The following is a 17,316-nucleotide window of genomic DNA, read 5'->3' as shown; positions in this document are numbered from 1 at the left end:
TAAGATGTTACAATAAAATGTACATGAAAAATAGGTCACGTCATTTACAGCACTGAATGTTGCAACAAATACAAAAGAATCAGTCTAAATGAAAAAGGCCACATTGATATAATCCACAGACAGTTGAAATTATGCTTGGTAAAAACAGATGATTTGGAACCAGAAGTTAATAGACCAAAATTGCTGTGATAGCTATTAGGCCTAATTGGCGGACAAAATAATGCAGGAGCTGAACTAAGATCATAGACAATCCGCACCTGCTGATAGTGGGGGGGCACAACCCCAGTACAGTTCGAGTCAGCCCCCCTCCCACCCCCACTAATTCCCTCTCTCCCTCTGGAAAGCAGCGCTGCCATCCCGGAAAGCAGCAGCCTCTCCCTGCAGCTTCTATCTGTTCCTCCTGTCTCTTCCTCGCCACCTAGCAGCTCACTGGCTCAGTTGCCCAGCAGGGAGGGGGCCCAGCCACTCAATCTGGGGGGACATATGACCCCACATGCCCCCCCCACGCCACCTCTAACATTCATTTTTCCCCTTCTTAGGTTTCTTAAAGAGACCTGTTCAGATAGTTCAGTTCAGCTGTGCTTCTCATCTCCTGTCCCACCTTGCATCCCAGCTCAATCCCTGAACAGCCAGCACCACAACTCATCTCAATTCATCTAAAGGACTTTCTTCCTGAGAGGAAGGCCAGCTGGCCTTAACCTTGCTCAAGGAATTTTGTTTTCACCCGTGAGCACTGAAAGTTATTACAGTATAACTTTATATAAAAGTTATCACAGTATAAAAGTTATCACAGTGGCAAACAATCCACAGTCCGTCGGTGGGAATAAGTAATTGTCAGCACTGCAGAGCCACCAAAGATCCTGCATCATTGTCCCATCACTTGTGTTATTTTCTGCCCCCTCCCTTTTCTTTCCTTCTATCCGTTCACTCCCTTGGCTTTTCCCTGAATCCTGAAGTCAACTATGCTGTATTCAGCCATGCCTGCCTTGTCTAAGAAGAATGATGTCCCTGACCAGATTGTAAACCGGGATCAAAGCAGCAGATGTCATCGCTGACTTGCCAGCCAAAAGCATCCACTCGTAACTAACCAATGGTTCCAAAATCCTCAACCAAAGCCATGTTTCACCCATCTTTTCTATCCTCGCTCTCTTCCACCTTGTTTGTGTCTAATTAAGACAAGGATAAGTAACAGCTGTCTACATGTCAGGACTGGGAGTAAAATTAATCCTTTCCCTTTCATCAAAGAAAAGTTCTGAAAATGAGTCTGATGTTTTGCCTCCAAAAAGAGAGAGGCTTTAAAAGTTTTGACTGGTTGTTTTATATAATCACTCAACCAATTTCATTATAAATGCCTGATTTAATTTCTTGTTCTTTCTTGTGTTTAATCAATAAACTTTTAATTTGACTAAATGCTTTTGAGTGTTTGCCAAGTAAAACAAAGGCCTGTCCTTAAAATAACCCCAAACCTACCTATCACTGTTTAATGTTGGACAGTAAAAGAATCTATGAACATTTTTAACCCTTTGGGCCTTTGAGAGCAATTCCATACAACAGATCCAATGACAGCCTTTTCAGTACACAGCCCTGATTCATCAACCGAGGAGGCCCAGCCTGTACCCTGAATGAGGCAGGGGTCCAGTGAAAATAAAAGTATGTGATCATTTAATTGAAGACAATATCATAATCCATATGCATTAAGGGGGCTGAATTCAGGTGGCACAAGCAACCTTAATTCTGGCATTTCCTAACTTTTGAGTGTTTAACTTGCAATCTTAATAATGTTCTTTTAATACAGATTTTCTATATAATTTCCTACATTTTTAAAAAAGCAAACTGAAAAAACAGAAATTCTATCATATTGACACTCATGTGTCATCAGCAGGGGTAGAACCTCAAGATCCACTGTGCAGACCCCTACCACTTGAGCTAACAGAGTAATAGACAGCAATAATAGGATGTCACCTTCTAGATGGACCAGCCCTAGAGGAGGATGAGACTGTGCTGGACATAGGACTGCTATTTAAGTATAATGGGATGCCATAATTTTATCAATGCTGTATGTGATTTGGTCAGTGAGGAGCCATTATTGTATATTGAGTTGTTAGAATTTCCTGTATGACTATTGATCTAATTTGCAGTGGGGGTAGTCAATTTCCTTGCCCAGCCAGACTCTCTTCTCCCATCCCAATTCCTCATCCCCTGTCTCTTTGTCTAGCCTATCCAGTTCCCCACTCCTGGATCCTAATCCAATCTCTCTCTCCTCCTTGCCTCACTGGCTCCCAGTCTGTCTCCCTCCCTAGGCTCCTCATCCAGTCTGTCTCTCCCCATCTGCTCCCCAGCTCCTTGTCCCAGTCTCTCCACTCCCTGGGTCCTTCTCCCAGTCTCTTTGCCCAGCCAGTCCCCATTTTCACCCTGAACCTAGCTCATCAGATCTGTCTCCCCTGCTCCCATTCCTTCCCACACTGATTCCTAGTCCCCGTCTCGCCCCACAGCTCCTCATCTGATTTCATTTCTAACCTGCTCAACCAACAGGCTCTATTCTCCCCCCGACTCCCATTTCTCTCACCAGCTCCGAGTCTCAGCCTCCCTCTCCCCGTTTCCCAGTTGCAGCCTTCCCTCTCCCACTCAATCTCCCAGTCTGTTTCTCTCACCCCAACCCCTGCAACTCCAGTCCCAGTTTCCAACTTCTCCTAATCTACTCCTTTCCCTTTCCCTTGTTTGGCTTTTGTCCCTTCTGCATTCAAATCAGACAGCTTCCTCCTCCATACTGCCTGGGCCCTGTGAGGTGGGAGGAGAGGTTGTCACTGAGGGTATGTCTACACTGCAATTAAAAACCCAAGGCTGGGACCCTCCCACCTTGCAGGGTCCTAGAGCCCAGACTCCAACGCAAGCTCAAACATCTACAAAACAATTAAACAGCCCCTTAGCCTGAGCCCCAGTCAGCTGGAACAGGCCAGCTACGGGTTTTTAATTGCAATATAGACATAACCTAGGAAAGACAGACTTCCTGCTCTGTTATAGTGCCTGGCCCTACCCTGGCCTGCAGCAGCTGGGAACAGCAACTACAAGGAAAGTCCAGCTTTGCCCCATAGCCCTGGGCTGGAGAACGCACAGCCCAGTTACAGGTCGGAACTGTCAGAACAGGGAGCATGCTCAGATGCACTGTGGGGAGCATCCACAATTTGGTCAGCTCTAGAAACTGTGAGGGCATGGAGCATGCTCAGTGGGGACAAAGTCTTTGGGGAATTTAGTTGTTAAAAAGCTAAGTAGTCCACACTGAGCATATATGCAAACTGCAATTTTTCAAAGGCTTATAATTTGGCCTAATTTAGGTGGATTTTTACATGGAGGGAGAAAGGCGCATCCCTGATACAAAGGCCACTCCGTCCCACAGCCAAATTTCAAGTCTCTGCTTCAAAGTATAGGGGTGCTAGGGCTTTTCAGAAGAAAGATCGCTTAACTCTGGGCAAAACCACTTTTTTTCCCCCATCCTTGTTTTTTGAAATGGCTGAAATTTTCCAGAAAAAAATTAGCCTACAGCCGACATCCAGTATGGAAAACTTCAGCCTAGACAGTTCATGTCTAGCAAAGTTTTGTAAGCAACTAAACACAGGGTCTTTATGGGAAGTGTTGAGTGCCATTAACAGGCAGTGCTACCAGCCCTACCTATAATGAGAGAAAGAGAGCGTGTGCGTCTGTTTGTGTACACAGAACGCTGGTTTTGAGTTTAGAAGGAAGAGGGAGGACCCCCTCTCTCTCTGTGCTTTGGATTCCTTTCACCTACTCCCATTACTTTTAACTGCTGTATACTAGCACTGTAGTAAAACCAGAACTGAATCGTAAAAGCTCTTCTCCTTTGATCCTGTCTTCTGTCAGTTACCTCTTTTCCAGAGTCACCAGACTGAGGGCAAGGATGACTTGTATTTCAGAATAACTGCTCATTACAACAAAGGGTCACCCTATGAATTGCACAGGTCAGAGTAGGAAAGGGAGACATTTGTGTGGAGTACATCTACAAATATAGTGACCTGCGAGGAAGAAAACTGTTAAACTAATGAGGAGTTCAAATAATCTCACTAATAAAAGAATAACTGATCTGAGAGGAAAATAAAATTTCTGTGGCACTGCACATTCCAACACTACAGACCCCAGGAGAAGATGGCCTGATTTATGCTGCTACCATCTCATGATTTTCTATTTGTTGTAAAGAGGCACCAAGACCATTTAACCAGTTCTTTGTTGCCTCACATATCTGGGAGAATGCAGCTTCAGTCCTATTTGTGTCCCAAATTCTTCACTGACAGATTGCTGACATTCCAAAAGACCAGTGGTACTGTGAAGAAACGCTGCTGGAGTGTGGATTGGGTAGGAAGGCATTAACGTTTTGCACATTACTATCATTATATAATGCGCTAGCTCTGCATCTTCGAGTCACCCGCTCTAGAGGTCAATGCTTTAAAGAGGGCAGATGAGTAGAACCCTTGCCACATATGGAACGCTAGTAGGCAATAAAAATTGGCTTTGTGCTAGAGATGCCTTTCTAACAAAGCCCTTGGTAAAGGGCATTAGGAGCTGGGTTTGCACTGGCCAAGGTGCCAGGTGCAGTCATTACTTTCTAATTACAGATGATAGACATTATGGATCCATCAGTGCTTAAAATCTGCTGCTAAGTGCTCCTGCCTCTGTCAACAATTTCCTCTTACTTTGCTGTGCTCTTGGAAGTGACCTGCTGCGGCTGACTATGAAGTGGTACTGGAAGGCTGCAGGCGACTGCCTGCCCAGTATGACTGGAGGAGCACTATCCATCTCTGCAACACTGTCTCCCAGAGGGGTGGAGGTAGGAGGCTGAGTTGTTCCCCACCTGGTCTTCAGCGATATTGCTGCATCCACTTTCTGTTTCACAAAACTGTTCTTCTCTGGCAACCCTACCCATGCCCTTGAAATCTCCCAACATAGTCGGTGTTCATAATGTCAACAATCTTCAGTGTCTAGGTAATTTAATCTGACCTTAGAATTACCCAATCATTACTCGCTTACTCATTACTCACACAAATTCCAGACCTCTTAAGCATTTTGAACAATTATCAATACAATCTGAACTCAAGATGTGCACCAACTCTATGCCGTGAACTAAAGCAGTAGCCTGACTAGTTCATCCAGGAGAGAAAACTCTATATCAGCATTACATAGTCATCATGAAAATTTGGCAACTCCCAGGAATCAAATCTGCACACTTGCCTTTTACCATGATTATGAAGTTAATGAAAATAACATTTTACTGACTCACTGAGTTACTTGCCCAGAATGAATAGATGTTTGCAAGGCTCTTATAGTAGCTGTCCTATCTCATACAAGAGCATTAGAACAAATACACACACAAGTTCATCCCACTCTCCTGCTAGTTAACCACACTTCTCTTGCAGATCAAAATCTTTTACAGATTTAAACGCAAAGCACCAAAGAAGGCACCTGACTGAATTAGTAGGTCTCATTCATACAGGGTGAAATGCCCCACTGTGCAGAAGGCCAGCCCAAGGCCTATGCAGCACCCAACTCCCACTTACGCCCTTGGCACAAAGATGAATTTCATTCACAGTGAGCATCACCTGCAGTGGCTTATGTGAAGTGAATGAGATAGTAATAATTTAAATTAAATTAAATTTAAATTAATTTAAATTAAAAAAAATTGACAACTGCAACAATAATTGATGGGGGGATAACACATTAAAACACACAGCATCACTGAAAGTGAATTGCAAAACTTAGTTATAACAAAAAAAATTGATTCTAAGTTATTAGCCAAATATATGTACAGAATTAAACATTACAAATCCAACCATATTTCACAACAAAATATCTGAAAATCAGTTCGTCCTTTGGTGACCTGCCAGAATGTGAATTAGGGATTCTGTGTTTGCCTTGCAACAATTGCTAATTATCTGGGTCTATTCCTAGACAATATTCCAGTTCCTGATATTTCTGAATGGATCAAAACTTACTCTTAAGCCAACACTGAGATGTTGACTACTGATAACTGATCCAGTGATAGAGATGAGTTCTGGTAGGTGATATCAAGGTAAGTCAGAAATAACTCTTGTGTGGAAACCTATATCTTGGGGATTTTAGATCTGCTGGATTTTAAGGAGTTTTGCTGAGCCAAAAGTGGCCAAAAAAGGCACCAAAGGACCCTCTCAATCTGCAAACATGTCGTAAAATTGTTGCCAAAAATAAGCACAAAATGGATTCAAAAGAAATGACTGAATTTCTGTTTAGCCTAAAAAGTGACCTCCAGGAACTCTTATCAGGTCACAAGTTGCCATAGACCAGAAATTCCAGGATAGATAGGGAACTGTTGGGGAGCACTAGATGTGGTCTTGATTGTACATGTTGATGAGACAGTGAAGGATGACCATGCTGGACATTTTTCTGAGATAAATATGTAGGCACAATGAAGGGGGCCTCAAGATCCTCAGATTCAGGCTCTTACTGAAGAGACCCCCTTTGCCTGTGGGACAATTCTGGGAGAAATTCTCTGATACGTCCAGGCCACAAACCATCAGATTTATTGGATTCTAAGCAATTCCTAGGATAATATATTCCTGGGGGAATTCTGCTCCAAAAAATTAAAAAATTCGGCACCATAAAATTAAACATTCTGCGCAGTATTTTAAAATTCTGCATATTTTATTTGTCAAAACAACACACTATAATCATATCCATTTCAATTATTTTGGTAATTTATTTCAAAATACCAAGTATGTCTGTAACAATACAGGCAACAAAAAAGATTCACCCCCCACTCAGACACCCACTCCCCCCCATCCCCATGTGGCCTTGCACCCCTCCCCATCCGGCTCTGTACCCCCTTCCCCATCCCCGTGTCTCTGTGCCCCCCAGCAACTCCTCCATCCCTATGTGTCCCTGTACCCCTCCCCCTGTCCCATGTGTCTCTGTGCCCCCACCCATACACTCCCTGTCCCTATGTGTCCCTTCACCTTCCTCCCCTGTGAGGCCCTGTACCTCCACTCCTATTCAGTCCCTGCCCTAGTCTGTCCTCTCCCACTAGACCTTATGAGTTCCTGTCTGACCCCCCCAGCACCCCATGCTGTCTGTCTCCCCATAGTCCCTGTCTCCTGACCTGGCCCACTGTGAAGAAGGTTCCGCGGGCTCTTTCTCTTTCCCCGCTGGCCGAGAGCTGCTGTTGTGTTCTATTGCCACAGCACCTTCTGGGAGGCAAAAGGTGAAACTGCAACATTATTTCGACAGAAGCTTTTTTCTGCGCAAAAATTTAAAAGTATGTGCAGCTCACTAATTATGCGCATGAAATAGCGCAGAATTCCCCCAGGAGTAGATAATAAGATTTAAGATTCCTGCTACATCCCCGTCCTTGCTTGTCACTTCACCATACCTTTTTTTTTCCTGTTTCCTACCCCTTTTTTCTTTTGTCAAATACATTCCAAGCTTGATCAGCTTTGAAATTAATTTAATTCTATGATATAATTACCATAATTAGCACAACAGGCTGACAGCCTAAGCACCCTTGACCATGAGTCAAGGAGAACTGATGGGAGGGGATGTCATCCTACACCAGAGACGTGAGCTGGAATCTAGATTCTAAACTGCAGCTGTCTGTACAATTCAATATCCTGTCTGCAGCATGGGAATGAAGCAAACATCTGGGTGACAGAAGTTTCTCTTTCTTTTCTAACTTCTCATCCCCTCCTGTCTGAAGAGCAGCAACAATAACTGTTGAACCAAAATCCAGCAGATTGGACAAGGTCCAATACAGTGGGCTCTCACTTCCCTCCCTCCACCCGCAGAGAGAGACTTTCAGTATCTGCAAGAGACTTTTAAAGCAGTGATTCCCTTTGAAGGACTTCACTGAATGTAGAAGAGAAAAATGGGGAACTTCTCCAAGATGAATAATGATTTAACTTCTGAATTACAAGTACCCATGATCTATAATTACCCATTTAATTCTCTAACCATAAAAAAAGGGGTCTAGAAACTCCTTTGAGCCAGTTACCCATATCCAAACAACTCAACTGAAATCCATGGAGTTACACTAGCCTGACAGCTGGAAATGAGAAGAAATCCATGTTGCCAGGGTGGCGGCACTCCCTTGGGGCCCTTTTGGGAACAACTCACCCAGCTGCAGGTCTCCACTGGCATGTCCCTAAGATGGCTTGTGTAGTGGTGGTTTGGGCCTTCTGGCCAAAGCACCATTCAGTCCTACCCCTTTCAGGGCAGTAAGGTTCACAGGCAATCAGGAACAAAACAAATGAGTCAAAAACAGGGTTGTCCCATAAACTTTGTTGGGCACTGCCCTTCTATTCAGGCCTGGTTTTCCAAACAATTTGTGCTTCTGCCAATTCTCTTCTCAAGGTCTAGTCATCCCGTCCAGAAAGGTTGATCTGCACGCTCCATCTCAGGGCTGCCCTCAGGCTTCTCTCCCACCAAGAGAGGCAGAATTCTGTCTTCCTTCCTGGTCACCGCTGAACTGGGCTAGGCCTTCTTTTATCTCCCCCTCTGCATGCCTGACACTGGCTGCAGCTATAGCAAGACAGAATCAGTTGGTACCACAGGATCTGTTGTGACAATTGGTCTATAGCTTTTACCCACTTTGGAATTTATCATGGAAGTAGGTCAAGTTAAATTCAGTAAAAAAATGTTATCAGCAGGTACAAGAGTAGGGTTGCCAACTTTCTAATCACACAAAACTGAACACCCTGGCCCCGCCCCTTCCCCGAGGTCCTGGCCCCCGCTCACTACAGTAGGCTGGGGTGCAGGAGTGGGTGAGGGCTCTAACTGGGGCAACAGGCTCTGGGGTGGGGCCAGAAATGAGGGGTTCAGGGTGTGGGAGGAGGCTCTGGGCTGAGGGTTGGGGTGCAGGAGGGGGTGAGGGCTCCAGCTGGGGGTGTGAGCTCTAGGGTGGGGCCAGAGATGAGGGGTTTGGGAGCAGGTAGGGGCTCCAAGCTGGGGGGTGGAGCAGAGGGGTTCAGGATGTGGGAGGGGTCTCTGGGCTGGGGCAGGGGGTTGGGGTGCAGGGCGGTGAGGGCTCCTTCTAGGGGTGCAGGCTCTGGGATGGGGCTGGGGATGAGGGGTTTTGGGTGCAGGAGGAGGCTCTAGGTTTGGGGGGGCTCAGGGCTGAGGCAGGGGGTTAGGGCATGGGCTTACCTCCAGCGGCTCCCGGTCAGCAGCGCAGCGGGGGAGCTAAGGCAGGCTTCCTGCCTGTCCTGACTCCACGCTGCACCCCAGAAGCGGCCAGCAGGTCCGGCTCCTAGGCAGAGGCGCAGCAGGTGGCCCTACAGCTCCCATTGGCCATAGTTCCCAGCCAATGGGTGTCTGGAGCCGGTGTTTGGGGCGGGGGCAGTGCGCGGAGCCCTGTAGCCCCCCTGCCTAGGAACTGGACTTGCTGGCCTTTTCCGGAGAACAGCGTGGAGCCAGGATAGGTAGGAACTAGCCTGTCTTAGCTCCACAGCACTGCCAACTGGACTTTTAATGGCCTGCTTGGCGGTGCTGACCAGAGCCACCAGGGTCCCTTTTCGACCAGATGTTCTGGTCGAAAACCGGACACCTGGTCACCCTGTACAAGAGAACCAGACAGAGACACTAAATTAGTCCAGACAAAAAGCTATATCGATATATTCCAAGGACAATGTTGAAATCGTTCTTGGTAAAAACAGAAGTCATGGAACCGGAAATTAATGACCTAAAATTGGTGTGTCAGATATTAGGACTAATTGGTGGACAAAATAATGAGGTGACTGGCTATTCCACCCCACCATTCCCTTTTATGGGTTCTTTAAAAAAGAGATGGAGAAGAATAACAGAAAGAGGCTACTGAAGCAAGCTTCAATATCATATCTGCCACCCACACCAACTCCTGGGACCTTGCGCCCTCATCATCCTGATCCTGAGAGATGTCCTGACCGAATCAGGTCAGAGAGAAGGATCCAAATGACACTGCCATCTGCACCAGCTCCAGCTAAATCCCAACCAACACCTGGAATGAAAAGGGATCAGACTTTAACAGCAGCAGCAGCAACAGTTCCAACTCATACTAACTAACTTCTTCTATTTTACCCAAAAGGACGGTTATTACCATCTTTGATGCCATCTAAGAGATTGTCAAACAAGGGAGGTTTTCCTTCTAAAACTCTCTCCAGCTAAAGGGAAAGGGAATATACAATGTTGTTAAAATAAAAGCCTTACTTAATACTTTACATTTCAAATGCTTTAGTTGTTTTTCTTTCCTGTATCTTTAATAAAAGGTTAAAGGTATTTCTTATGGTGTTTTTGCCATAGTACTCAGCAGGCTAAGGTCTCCGTATGCCAAACCTTGTTTAACTCTGTTAAATGTTGAACTGTAACTGGGTTATGCTAGCACCTTTGGCCTAGCTAGTCTATCTCCTTAAGCCTCTTGTCACCAGCGTGGAGCCTCTCTGCGTCATCCATCAACTCCATTGCTGCTAGTGTGGGGCCCCATCACACGCCTCCTACGCTGGTTTCCCCTAGAAATAACCAGAGTAGGCTGTGTAGCCAGGGATTAGTTGAGAGTGCAAAGTGCACCTATCACACATAACAGGTTCTTTATTTAGGCAGCTACTTAGAGTTAATTAAGAAGATCAGAGTGGTGAAGCACACACAGAAACTTTGAGTTTTAGTTAATACAGACTACTGTATTAGGAAACAATATACATAATAAGATAAGAACAGTAAAGAGGTTTCCTGCATTGTTCATACTTACATTTTTACATTGTACATACTTACAACCTTATGGAGAAAATTTGACGCAAGCAGGGAAAAACAGTCAGTGCAGCATGCCACAAGAGGAAGGTGCTGGACTGGCTGCTGTATGTTATCATCCCACTGTCCCAACTAGGGATGGGTCTGACAACCTTTCTATACACCTTTTTCCATTCCACCCACATACCTCTGGGACTGTATCTGATTAAGTCTCACCCCTGTTCATATTTGGTATTGCAGGAGACCAATTTTAGGGTTCTAACTCTCCATATAGTATTCCGGTTGACCATAATTACATTTCCAACAGTTAACCCACTCATTTGTATCAGTCCCTTTCTGAATAGTTCTGATATGTCAATGTGGTTAGCTCGTATTGCAAAAAGCCCATAATATACTACCATATGTTCATTTGTGGTTTACCTGTTTATCACAAGATGCATTACTAAACAATCACGAGATATATATTGCTAAATGATATAACTAGGTCAAACACCTACCTTTTCATAGCCTTCAAATGAGTACATAATACTCATGATAGCTTATGCCAACTGCCAACTTCTACTGGGCTCACTCTAAGGCCTTTATGCTTAAACCCAAGCCTATTTTTAATACATATATTTTGGTTCTTCTGATTGCTGTTACTGCTTCAGTAACTTCCCTTATTATTTCTATAAGTACGCTTAGCAGATAGATTATATTTTACTCAAAAGTATAGAGCCTCCAAGATCAGGTCAGGGGTCAACAGTCAATAGTTGAGCAGCTAACAGGCTTAATATACTGCAAAGGGAATCAACAAACCTGCCCTTAAATAAAGAGCCAATGGGTAAGCAAAGTCTCTAAGAGGGAATACATCACTGGGGACAGTGACTGCCAAAAGCTGCATTCTGTACTACCGAGGGAATTCTGCACCAAAAAAATAAAAATGATGCACACAATATTTTAAAATTCTGCAGATTTTATTTGTCAATAAATAAATGTGGCTCCAGCATGGCAGTGGGGAGCACAGGCCACAGTTTGCATTGAGGTGGGAGATCACCCTGAAGCCCCCACCTCCCCCTGTACAGGGACTCGGCAGTGAGGCTGTACCTGACCCTGACACAGTGCAAGGACTGGGCCTGCCCCAGAAACACCCTGGGGTCCTGCCCTTCTGCACCAGGTGAACCAGTGTGGGTGGGCAGGCTTAGCCCGGCAGGATCCAAGAGTGGAGGAGCTTACTGTGGGGGGATCCGGGTGTGGGGTGAGAGGTTTCTGTGTGGAGCAATCTGGATACGGGTGGCTCAGTGGATGCACAAGCGCTCATTGGGGGGTTCTGGGTGCAGGGGCAATGGGACTTTGCAGAGGATCCAGATGAAGGTGGTTGGTGCTCAGCAGAGAGCTCTCGGTGTAGGGAGGTAGGGCTTGTCAGGGTGAGCGTTCAATGGGCCTGCTTAACAGGGGAGCCCTAGCTGTTGCTGAGGGGACGCCACATGCTGGGCTCCTGCTTCCCCGTACGATTCCCCTTTTCTTCTCCATTCCCCTTCCCTGCCTTGTTCCACAACTATTCCACATGGATGTTTTTCAATGAACTTTTCCCATGCTTTCATCATGTGATGTCAACTTAATTGGGCAACAATCACACAGTGTAATATTTTGTTTATGTTCAAAAATAGACACCACAATGCTTTTATACCTTTCATCTAGCATTTTCCCTTTCTTAAGAATATAAGTGAAAAAGCTTGTTAGATACTTGATGCCTTCCCTTCTCAAAGACTTCAGTGCATCCAAGAGTACTTATCTGGCCAGGTGCTTTCTTTTCATTTTCCTAAGTACATCTGCTACACCTCCTGCACATAATCTATCACACCCAGGTTTGGCATACATGTTCTTAATTCCCCCCTTGCATTCTACTCATTCATCACTCTTTCAAAATAATTACTACAAACTTTGATTGATTCACCTTTTCTTTGCAATAGACCATATTCATTTCTAATGTAAGCATATTCGTTCACATTCCTCATAATTTTCCCTCTTGCCGCTCTGGGGTTTCCGCCACCGGCTCCTGCCAGCCAGGGTCCCCCGCAGGTCCCACTCAGCGCCCACTGCAGGCCTGGGTGAAGGAACCCCAGGCTGGCAGCGGGCTGAGACCCCAGCTGGAAGGAGCTGGGGGCTGGAACCCCAGAGCAGGGATGGGCTGAGCCGCTCAGTCGCAGCTCTGGGGTTCCGGCTGCTGGCCCCTTGCCAGCAGGGGTGCCCGGCTGCAGCCCCACTCACCTTGCTTCCGGTTGGAGTTCAGGCCCCCTCCCAGAGAGGGTCCAGGCCTCCGGCCCTGCTCAGGCTGGGGTACCAGCGGCCAGCTCCATTCACCTCAGCTGCCGATCTGGGGTTCCAGCCGCTGACCTCCTGCCAGCAGGGGTCTGGATCTCCAGCCTTGCTCAGCCTGCTTTCCAGCCTGAAGTCACAGCAAGCCACCCTGGGCTCTGCTCCTAGCCTTGGATCAGTGCTCTGCAGCCTCCCTGCTGTGGCCCACTGTCCCCAGCCTGGGACAGTGAGGGTTGCACACGAGGCAAGAGAGGGTGCAGCTCAGCACCCCCATTTTAAAATTGCTTATATCAGACCATGCTGTGTTTTGACCTCGTGCCTGCCTTCTATCACCATTTTTTTTCCCACTGAGAGTTGAAGGGAACGCTTGACAAAATGGTAGCTCCTAAGAAAGTGAAGCTAGATGTCCAATCATTTCAGCCTGTTTGGACAGATGCATTTGGATTTATTGAAAAGAAAGACCGTGCTGTTTGTGCTTTCTGTTACGAAAGTGTTGTTTGTCGTACATCAAGTGTTCGATGACATTTTGAAACGAAGCATGAGAAAACCTTTCTTGACTAAGCAGACAAGACTGAATAGATCAAAAAGGCAGAAGCAGGATATGAGAAGCAAAGCAGTGTTTTTAAAAGCTTAAGTGTAAGTAAAAATCAAGCTACAGAAGGAAGTTACAAGATTGCACAGTGCATTGCAAAAAACGGAAAGCCGTTTACAGATGGGGAATATATAAAAAGTTTTTCTCTGCAGTTTGGAGATTTTGTTCAATGATTTGCCAAATAAAGATACAATCATATCTAGAATAAAAGAACTACCCATCTCTGCCAGAACAGTTGAGAGATGCATAAGTGAAATGGCAGAAAACATTAAGGAAAAGCAGACGACTGCTTTGAAAGACACAGCAGTGTTTAGTGTTGCAGTTGATGAGAGCGTGGATATAAACGATGTTCCACGTTTGGCAGTTGTTGCAAGATATTGTGCTTCCGATGAAATCCAAGAGGAACTTTGTTGCCTAAAACCGCTGCATGGCACAACAAAGGGGGAAGATATAGTGGAAAATTTTGTAAACCATTTTGAAGAACAAGGAGTTGACATCAGAAAAATATTTTGTGTGACAGCAGATGGTGCTCCTGCCATGGTCGGAAAACAAGGGATTTGTAAAGTTACTTGAAGATCAAACTGGCCGCCCAACAGCCAAATTTCACTGTATCATCCATCAAGAAAACCTGTGTGCTAAAATTTCTAATTCAGAGCTTAATAATGTGATGAATACAGTGGTGCAAATTGTAAATTTCCTTGTTGCTCGATCTGCTTTGAGTCACAGATAGTTTCAAGCACTGCTAGAAGAGATGGACAGTGCTTATAACGACATCCCACTTCACAGCAACATTCGGTGGCTAAGTCGTGGCAAGGTTTTGGTGCACTTTGTAAACTGTTTTGATGCAATCAAGGCCTTTTTGTCGGAAAAAAGACAAAACTACCCCGAACTGGATGATGACAAATGGCTGTGTAAGCTCATGTTTCTAAATGATATCACCACTCACCTAAACAAACTCAACCTCTGTCTCCAGGGTACAGGGCAAACAGTTCTGGATCTTTATGAAACCTGGAACGCATTTGTTGTAAAACTAGCAGTTTTTTCCAGGGATATTCAAACTTCTACTTTCCGCTACTTCCAACTCATAAAAGAGCTATCAACATGTTGCACTGTCAACGTCTATGAGATTGAAAAGTACATGCAAGAACTGGAATCAGAATTTTCTGACATATTTCAAGGTTTCCAGCGATTTGGCCCAGTGCTTTCTTTTCCAATGAAACCTGAAAAGTTCAATGAAAGCGACTTGGATGTGTCTGTATTTCAGTGGATGGGTGCTGAAGATTTCAAAATGCAACTCATTCAGTTAAAAAGCTCAGAATTGTGGACATCAAAGTTTGTGGATCTGCGGAATGCACTTGAAGCTACCGAGAGAGATCATGGGGCCTCTATTCGGACCTGCTGGACGTCCCTGCCAGTGAAATTTAACTGTTTGAAGAAAATTGCATTTGCAATGCTTTCAGCATTTGGATCTACAGACCTGTGTGAACAGGTATTTTCACACATAAAATCTGTCCTCTGTCCCTCTCAGAGCCAGTTAACAACTGATCACTCAGAAGCCTGTGTGCAGCTTAAAGTATCCAAATACGTGCCAGACACTGGAAAACTCAGCAAGGAAAAACAAGGGTAAGGATCAGATAAGGCAAACTGATAAGATCTGCATTTTAATTTAATTTTAAATAAAGCTTCTGAAACATTTTGAAAACCTTGTTTACTTTACATATAACAGTTTACATATAACAGTAGTTTGGTTATATAATTAATATATAGACTTACAGAGAGACCTTGTAAAAAAACGTTAAAATCCTATTACTGGCACGCGAAGCCTTAAATTAGAGTGTGTAAATGAAGACTCGGCATACCACTTCTGAAAGGTTGCCGACCCCTGCTATAGATGGTCTTCTCTCCCTTATATCCTCCTACTCAGTTATACAGCTTGACACGGGCCATACTTTTAGCTGTCACAACGCATCTTTTGGCTTCTTTTTTTGCCTCCATGTCTCCATCTTATCACTGCTGAAGCCATTTACCTGCCCCCTCTTTTTTTTAAGGTTACCTTTTATTTTGCTCAACAAATTATTTAACTTCAGGATTCAAGTCCCAAGCCTCCCTTCTTATCCTGTTCAGCAATGGTTTCATCACTTCTATGACTTCATGTGCCGTTTCCAGCAAAGTTGACTTTATTTTGAACTAGCCAGTCTCTACACATCCCTGTGTAATCACAAAGTCTGTGCATTACTGCTTGTTTAAAGATTTTCCACCAGTGTCCAGAGGTTCTGCTGCTTCTGAGGTCTCTGCATTCTGAAGTTCACAAGGAGAAGTCTGTGCTGTCTTATAAGGCACTTGCCAGGTATTACCTTACAGCTGATTATTCATGAGCTCTCTCGTCCTCTTATTAAAAAATAAATCAATTTGGGACTTGAGAAGGCTTCCCTTCGTCTGAACGTGTGAGTTTGCAATCACAAAGTCCAGTACTAGACAAGCCTGTAGGACCATTTCCCCCTTGGAGTTTCTGGTTCCAATACCATATCCTCCATCCAGTCTTCACAGTTAAACTTGTGCATTTCAATCTGCTCCAATAATCGTCTCCTTGTTGAAGGGTATGTTTCCAATAAGGCAAAACAAATAATTAAAAAAACTCTTACCTTTTGATCCTCTCCTAACTGTAATGCATACCTATTTACTATGTAGATAGTTACCTCTTGCCAACGCAATTTAACCCCCATCAGTTGGTCCAACCTTCTGGTAACTTCTACCACATGGCTTGGCATGGTTTCATCCAGAATAACTCTAACACCATCTGGAGAAGTTGAATTCCATAAGTTGTAGATTTTGTAACCTTCCACCACTTTCGTGGCTGTGCAACCTTTCCATTTGGTCTCTTATACCCCATGCCACATTTACTCTTCTCTTTAAGTCCTTGCCTAGCTTCAGACTTCTTCCAGTTAGTGTTCTTACATTCCAACACACACTTCTCAACTTATTCACCCCTTTAACTGTAGCAGCCCTGGCCCAAGTACAACAGTCAGGCAAGGCTATTGTACATCACCTGCAGGGAATGCCCTCGCCCTCTCGGGAACACTTGGCATGGACATATGAACATATCTGACACCTTTGGCTTGAAATCAGAGTTTTCTTTCTCCTAATGTGACCTGGCTGCCAATGCTGACATGTCTCACCTGCAGCTGGCACAAATATTTTTCTTATCTTCATGCATCAATACACTTTAGTGGGAATAATATGATGCTAAATGTTAGGTTAACTTGAAGTCCTAAATTTTTAGGAATGTAGGGTAATGGCATACAGCAAAACAAAAAAGAGAATTTCTTATAAGGCCCTGTTCCTGCAAGTGCTAGTACCCATGCTTAACTTTATGCATGTGAATAGTCCCATTGATTTAAATTAAGCGTATGTTTGAGGGACCTAAATTTCAAATAAGGGGAAAGGATCTGGCACAGCAGACAGTCTTAGTAGATTAGCTATTAGAACAGGTAATTTTATTAGTGTCTGATAACACGAAAGTAAATCTGGGCTTATATAAAAGGATGGGCAGTTGAGAGGGAAGTCAGGACTATGAATGGAGAATCACTAGAACGGTGTTTACAGCCTGCTACACAACATTTTAAGGGACAGCAGAAAACAGTTGATGGGCTTCTACAGAAGCTTTTCTACAGTGTTCT

Source organism: Lepidochelys olivacea, assembly GCF_965140295.1.
Source record: "Lepidochelys olivacea isolate rLepOli2 genome assembly, chromosome: 7".
In the NCBI taxonomy this organism is placed as follows: domain Eukaryota; kingdom Metazoa; phylum Chordata; order Testudines; family Cheloniidae; genus Lepidochelys; species Lepidochelys olivacea.
The sequence above is the reverse complement of the archived record's forward strand: the minus strand, read 5'-3'. Positions refer to the sequence as shown.